This window comes from Acinonyx jubatus, chromosome B3 (genome assembly GCF_027475565.1).
Source record: "Acinonyx jubatus isolate Ajub_Pintada_27869175 chromosome B3, VMU_Ajub_asm_v1.0, whole genome shotgun sequence".
Lineage (NCBI taxonomy): Eukaryota > Metazoa > Chordata > Mammalia > Carnivora > Felidae > Acinonyx > Acinonyx jubatus.
The window spans coordinates 139,838,351-139,845,867 of record NC_069386.1 but is presented as its reverse complement, the minus strand read 5'-3'; the positions used below and the strand labels follow the sequence as shown (position 1 = coordinate 139,845,867).

Here is a 7,517-nt window from a genome sequence, read left to right as displayed (position 1 = left end):
GAGGCATGGCCTTGTTTGTGTATCCCAGAGGAAGGGGCTTCGGCCCGGTTTGATGGGGTCTGTGCTCTGGGGCCCTGATGGCAGCCCGAGACCGGGGGAAGCTCCAGGGTACATCTAGACCCTCCGTTTCTCCGTCTGCAAAATGGGGCTAACGTAGGCATGAGGATTATCAGGTGGGTAAACTCACAAACATGCCGGGCAAAGTCTCAGCCATTCAGCAAATGCTCCCAGATGTCTGCGATTTCCCATCAGTATTCCCAGCCTGCGCCCTGTGCCCCCTCTCCCCAGGCTGGCCAGGCGCTGTGTGCTGTGAGCCCCTCTGGGGTACCGAGGTGTGGTAAGGGCACAGAGAGGGGACACTCGCGCAGGCCAGAAACGGCCTCCTGGAGGAGGAGAGGTCTGCGTGGAGCTCTGAGAAGTGAATGGATCTGTCCATCTGAGATTAGACCTACCCCAGCCTGAGAGGCCTGTGAGGGCTCCCTGGAGGAGGCCTCGTTTGCCTAAGGGGTGTCTTACTGTCCGCCCACCCTCACTTCTCACCTTCCGGGAGGCAGTTCTGGGCGCCCTGAGTCTCGACAGCTACCAGCCAGCAGTCTCTTTGCTTCTCAATTGCTTGAGCCAAGAAGCTTCTGCCTGACTTCAAGGAGGGGCCCGAGAGAGGGCCGTCCGCTCTCCTGTGCCTTTACACCCTGTTCGGTCCCCCGCATCAGCCCGCGACACTGAGCTCGACCGCGGAGGCTGGCTGGTGACCCCAGGGTGGGGTGTTCTCAGGCACCCTCACAGGCTCCTTCAACCCAGCGGCCCCCCAGCCCAGCGGCCCAGGCAGCACCTTCCCCCAGCGGGGCCCCCTGGCCTCTCTCGCTTCTGTTTCCTCAGAAAGACCGGGCAGATGCCAAAAACTGCCCCAAGTGCAGAGGGTTAAACATTACCAGCAAATCGGGCAGGAGGAAGGGTTGGGAGGGGTGTGGGCTTTTTATGAATTTGCCATCTCATCTTCTCCCTGTTTTGAATTTATATTTATTTGGAGTAAGTAATGTGTTCACGTGGTAAAAAAAAAAAATACAAATGTGGACGGAACCGGACTGTGCTGTGAAGCGGGAAGCCTGTCCCCGCCTCCCTGGCCCAGGCAGGGGCGGCCTCCGGCTCCGGGGGCAGCTCTGGGAGGGCGGAGCCAGCACGTGGGAACACGCACTCCCCGAGAAGCGTGACCTGGGTACTGACTGTTCTGTGCTTTCTCCACTTGACGGTGAACTTGCAGTAGTTTCCCTGGGCCACCGTAACAAAACACCACATGCTGTGTAACCGAAACTGACGTTTATTCTCTCCAAGTTCGGAGGCCAGAAGTCTGGGATCCTGTGGCAGCAGTGAGCTTCCTTCTGGAGGTTCTGAGGGAGCATCCCTCCTTGTCTGGTGGTGGCTGGTGACCCTCGGCTTGTGGACACACTGCTCCAACCTCTGTCTTCGCGTGGCCGTCCCCCTGGGCCTCTCTGTCTTCTCTTGCTAGAAGGGCACCGTCATTGGCCTGTGGGCCCACCCTACCCCAGCAGGACCTCACTTTGGCTAATAACATCAGCAAAGACTGAGGCTGGGGACTTCAACATCTCTTTTGGGGGGACACAGTTCAACTCACAAACAGAGACCTTTCCCTTATCAGTGTGCTCGAATTGGCCCCGTTTTTGTTAACAGCTGCACGGCATTTCACCGGAGAAACGTTCCTGTCTGTCCTGCTGGGCTCGGGAAAGTCCCCTGGAGATGCCTGAAGTCTCAGCAGAGCAGCAGCCTACTGGGCCACGGAGGGGACAGTGGGGCTGGAGCTGAGGGAGCAGGTGTAACCGAGGCCTTGGGGCAGAGGGGGGAGGGAGGCAGAAGGAGGAGCAGTGTGGCTCGCCGCGGCAGTGAGGAGGCTGGAGAGGGCCACCGGGCCGAGTCACGTAGCAGGGCTGAGCCTCCTGGGTGCCTCCCTAATGGCCAACCTGCCCTTTTCTAATGGGACACGATTTGCTCTGGGCCTCAGTGTGTCTGGCCTCGCAGCCAGAGGCGGCCCCGTGTCCCAGATCTATCTGGTCAGCGAAATGAAAGCAGCGGCTGGGGTTTCTGAGAAAGGTTTGTAAAAGGGACAAATGCACCGTGGCACATCCCGTGACTTCCGACCCTGCCCCCCTCTCCCCGGGGAAATGGGGATGGGAGGCCTGCAGAGGCAGGGCCAGCCTGGTCTCCGGAAGGCCAGTCCCACACTCTTCCTTGGGTTCTCTGTCGTGCGTCACGGCCACGGCCAGGAGCCGGCTGGTTTTACCCAGGGGAGTGATAGGCTCAGAGTTATGCCTTAGAGACCCCACGGGAGGCTGTGAGGCGAGGGGGCGACAGGGGCAAGACGAGGAGGGCTGAGTTGGGGGTGCCTGAGCCAAAGGGCACCTCAGGGCGGGGAAGGGAGGGCTCCGAAAGGCAGGCAGGACCACTCAGGAAGGGATGATGATGCACGAAGCCCCCGTGGCAGTTTGAGGGAGACTGGGTCAACCCGACAGACGGTTTCCCCGTTTCTCCAGTGCGAGAGGCCAGGCGTGGCGAGGAGGTGTCGGCCACCTCCTCTGGCGCTCACACGTGTCCACTGCTCTTTTTTTCTCCCTTCGGGCCCCAGGTGCACCGAGTACGGCGTCGTCTCCCTCACCCCCCTCTCACTGGCCACTTCCACGGAGTTATTCGGCGGCACTCGTACATCAAGAGCCCCTCGTCCCAGAACGGGGCCTTCTCAGCCACCCTGTAGCCGGCAGGTTCTGGGACGTGACGACAGCTCTCACACCCTCCACTGCCCCCAACAGACCTCCATCTGCAGCGGAAGCCAGTGGGGGACAGCCCTGTCAGAGTTCACTCGGCCCTCCTCACACCCCTGCCCCAGGCCTGGCCGGGGACCCGCTGGGCCATCCTCCACCCTGCCGTGGGGACTGTCACAAGAGCCAGGACCAGCCTGGGCTGGCTCCCTGGGCTCCTGCTGGTCCACTCACCAAGTTCTGTGGCTGCAGGTGACGGACACCCTGGAGCGGCGGGTCAGGCCCCAGAGGGGCAGGAACCTTGGACAGGGCCACGGCCCACCCAGCCCGTGTGCCCCTTGGTCTCTGCTTCCTTTCTGCGGTGGCCCAGTGGCTGCTGGGAGCTCAGCCCGCGGGGACACTGGCTCCCACCCTGCCCTGGCCACACTCTCCCAGGCCACCTGGCCTCACACAGGCTGTAACCATCAGCCTGCTTGACCACACCCCTCCCCCACACCCTCTCATCCCTGGAGCCCCCTCCAGGTGTCACCACTGGGTGGCTCTCCAGGGTTGGCAGAACCTGAAAGCCTCCCTGGGGGCGTCCAGGCAGGTTTGGGCAGCACGGGAGGGGGGGCTGACTACAGCGGGGACACAAGACAGGGGGCACACATGGGGGGACGTGCTGGGCCAGGGGGTGTGAAGAAAGGGCGAGGTAAGGAGTGGACTCCTGCGTGGCAGGTGGCTGACGGACGGCAGAGAGGCTCCTGAGTACAGGGCCAGCTTGGGGTCTGCCAGGCAAGTGAAAGAGGGACAAGGGAAGGCGAGAACGTAGGAGGGAATGAAGCCAGGACACGGGGCTTGGAGGGGCCAGGTGGTGAAGGTATCGGGCCAGGGGCGCCCAGGCTGAGAGGCTGGGGCTCGACCCTGGCGAGGGCAGGAGGGGCCGAGCGGGACCCCAGGACAGAGACCCGAGTGGGCAGGTGTCAGCGAAAACAAGGTTTGGGAGCCCCTGTGGCGGTGGCAGGCTGGGGCGCGGTCACCATAAGGAGGCCGGGAAGCAGCCTGGCTAGGCGATGCACCATCCCTGAGGACGGATGTTGAGGTCCCCAGGGACGATGGGTGGGGGCCAGTGACCGGCATCAGAGCGGGTGACTTGGCAGAGCGGGGAGCGGAGGGGGATCTGGGCGTGGAAGCGGGCTGCTGAGGGGGCCTGTCAGACGAGGGTGGACCAGAAAAGCGGCGGGGCCTGGAGGGCTTCCTGCAGCTTCCTCCCAACCCGCTTCACAGAAGCCAACCCCCCCCCCCCCCGCCTCGGCCGCCCCTCCCCCACCCTCCGCGACACCGGGCTCTGACTCTCCCCGGGACACGGGAGTGGTCGGCTGCCTGGGGCCTCTTCCCCCGGCCCCTCCGGTCTGGGGGGTGCACCAGGAGCACTCCCGGAGTGGCTCCCCTGCCCTGCGGCCTTCCGCGGCCGCCCGGGCTGCCCTCCCAAGGGAGAAGGCCCCGCAGCCCGCGCCGAGGAAGAGGAAGCCCCGGCGGCCCATCTGCACAAGGTCATCTGCACTTGGGGCTGCGCACCCCCCTCCCCGGCCCCTCCCCCCAGCCGTGCTCGAGCCCCCGACAGGCGCTGCCGCCCACGAGGGGACCCTAAGCGTCCCCGCCCCAGCGGGCTCCGGAAATCCCCCGGCTTCCCAGCAGGGCTGGTTTTCCGGGCACCCGGGCAGCCAGCGCCGCGCGCACGCGCACCTGGCCCCACCCCTCTCCGCGGGGCGGGAGAGCGGCCGGACACAGCGCCCCCCGCGGCCGGAGGTGGAGGCGCACAGCGAGGAACCCTTGGGCCCTGCGGCCCAGCAGCCCGGGAGGGAGGGCAGGGCAGAGGCGACAAGGAATTTGCCAAGGCCAGGCAGGGGGCGGTGGGGAGGGGAGGATGGGCAGTCCCCCCGCCCCGCCAGGGCCGGAGAGGGGCTCTGGCCACCAGCTCCTGGGACTCATGGGGACTAGTACATAAGCAACATGTAGCGGATGATGAAAGGGGTGGGGGCGCTCGATCCAGGTCACTATCAGCTAGGCGCAAGCTTCCTCAGAGCCCGCCCTGCCACCGCCCCGCTAGCTGTAATGCAAGTTCCATTAGCACAGAAAACCCCGCCTGACACACAGCTCGCCCTCCGGACTGTTGCACGAATGAGCGAACCTGGGAGTTCCAGCGCAGGGGAAGCTTTGGAAATGAAAAACTGCAAGGGGAAGGGGAAGATGGGAGAGAGAGGTTGGAAAAGTAGGTCAGGGCTGGGGCTTAGCTTTGAGCATAGGTGGAAAGCTTTGGATTTTGTTCTGCAGGAAGAGGGGAGCCACTGCAGGTTCAGGTGGGGTGGTGAGAGCCCCAGCTAGGAGACTGGCTCAGTAGTGACTGCAGGAAGCTGGAGAGGAGCAGCTGGGAACCAGAATAAGGGGGCCTGTTGGCCACTCGTGAGCAGCCCCAGGAGCCAGCTTCCAAGGCCAGGAATGCCCTCTAAGACTCTGGGCAGGGCGGGTATGGTACTGCCCCCTAAATAGGGACCGCGGCTTCTTCGTAAGGGGTCGGAGATCCACTCAGGCAGCGGGCCCAGTGGCAGGAGGAGGAAGGCAGGCAGGCCTGGGTTTTGAATCCCGACTGCCGGGACCTTTGCCAGTGACCCTCGACCACGACATGGGGCTGTGCTGCAGAGCTCCTCCCAGAGCAGTTTGGAGGAGAAAATGAAACAATGCTCACCGTGCCGAGCATGGTCCTGGGCAAGTCAGGTTCTAAACCGATGTCCCCACAGCCAGCTGGAGATAGGGACAAGGGCAAAGGAGGGACGCTGGCCTCCCCGCTATGCCGCGGTGCCCACGGAAGCAATTCCACAGCCCTCCATGACCTCGCTTCCTTCCCATCTAAAACCCAGAAATGCACACTCGATCTTTGACCACGGCCGCCCCTCAGCTCAGCTCTACCTCAAGCCTTCGCTCAGCAGTTCTGGGCCTCACGCGGGCCTGGGACTCGCCACCTCAGCAACATTCTGTCAGCAGCCCCTTCCATCATTAGCAAAAAGGAGGGAAAGTCACGTGAATCTCCTTGATCAGTACACCAAAACACCAGGGCCCCAGCCAGGACAGAGCAGGACGCTCCTCTGCATTTTGCTTTTAGCCAAATCCTCAGGAGCTCTCGGGATATAGTTTATCAGGCTGTTAAGTCTTATTCCAGTTAGTAAGCCCTTCTTTTAGGCACCAGAGCTCCCAGAACGGCCACTGGGCATCAGTGGGCCATGAGAATGTCATCTGGCCGTGCTGTGCTTTCTGAAAAGCGGGTGGGCTCTTCATGAAAACTCTGGCCCATCAGCCCATCTCGGAGCGGGGAGATGTTCAGGAAGTTCTCGCCAGCACGCGTGGAATCCTGTGCGTTTCCGTTTCCGTGCCGGAAGGAAACCCACGAGGAGCCACCCCAGGCAGCTTGTGGCCAGGTTTCCCGTGTAAGGAGACTCGGGGAGAGGCGGCTTGGAGGACTGGGGGACAAACGAGAACCACAGGCGTTGAAAAGCTTAACAACGTTATGCGTTTATTGTATTTTATAGAGCCATGTTACACATGCGTGGTGCTTCAAACGGAGTTATCGTTAAATGTTTTTCTGGATGCAAAGCCATCTGATGCTTGATGCGGATGCCTTAAATACTATAATATTTCTGCATCTATGATCTATGAGCTAAGGAAAAACCAAGGACAATTCCAGAAATGGCAGAGAACATTTAAGAAAAGATGTACATGAGACACGACGCTAAGTCCTTGAGTCAGGGCCTACGGAAGTTACCAGAAAGTGAATAAAAACAGAATTGTTCTATGAAAATGGCTTGACCGATCACCGTCCGGAGATACTAGAGCCTGGTTAACAGTTATGGATGTCGTAGAAACAAGGTTACTCTGTTCGGTACTGATGCCCCTTGCCCTCCACTATGTGCGCAGACACCGCGTGGCCCCCAGATAGAGCAGCAGACAGAATACAGCATGGCACCTGCCCCCTCCCCGCGACATCCCGATGCCGTTTCTCACGGCACCTGTCTGGAACGAAAAAGCTGTCAACTGGATCAAACTCGCCGCTTTGTGGAAAATCAATCATCGTGACTTCGATGGAACGTGATCCCGCCGCACCCGCTCACCCTCTGCAGACTCGCACAACGCTGGTCGGGAACACGGGGAGTCCCGTTTGCCTGCTGACCTAACTCAGGCCAACGTTTCCTTCCAGCTGTTGTAAGGGGACGGAGGAAGCGCCTCAGCAGTACGCCACCCCCCCCCCCCCACCGTCTGTCTCCGCACGGTCCCAGCTTAGACATCCTCTCCAGCACCTTCCAGCATGCCTGACACCGCTGCTCCGAAGGGCCTGCGTTCACACCGTTCGGGCAAGCAGGGAACTTGGGCACAACGTGAGCGGTGACAAAGGAGGCCGAGGCCGGTAAGTCAGGGGGCAGTGGAGGGCGTGACCGGAGCGGCAAGGAAGCAGAGCTTGCAACCCGGGCTTCCTCCCCTGCCTTGGGGGTGAAGTCTGGGCGCTGCCATCACCCGCTGGACTTGACTAATGCCAACAGGAGCCAGGACAAAGGGCTACAAAGTCAGGCGAGTATCCCTGCCCCCTAAGGCTGGGCGTCTGCGGCCATCCAACGACAGGCAGGCTAGGAGGAGGCCTCCCGGCAGGGTCGTGGCGTGAAGGGAACGCCTGTAAACAGCTTCCGCTCTCCCACTATACCAAACCTCTGGGATCCTTGCTCTTGC

The 7,517-nt window shown here is 61.7% G+C and overlaps 1 long non-coding RNA gene across 1 annotated transcript; it reads right to left on the bottom strand.

Annotated features, from left to right (window-relative positions):
* Positions 1-1,001: 1,001 nt before the first annotated feature.
* LOC128316120 (uncharacterized) lies at positions 1,002-6,943 on the bottom strand. Its single transcript, XR_008299655.1, has 2 exons — positions 3,000-6,943; positions 1,002-1,500 (listed from the first exon to the last, which is right to left on the bottom strand). It is a non-coding gene; the product is annotated as an uncharacterized LOC128316120 (long non-coding RNA).
* Positions 6,944-7,517: the final 574 nt, after the last annotated feature.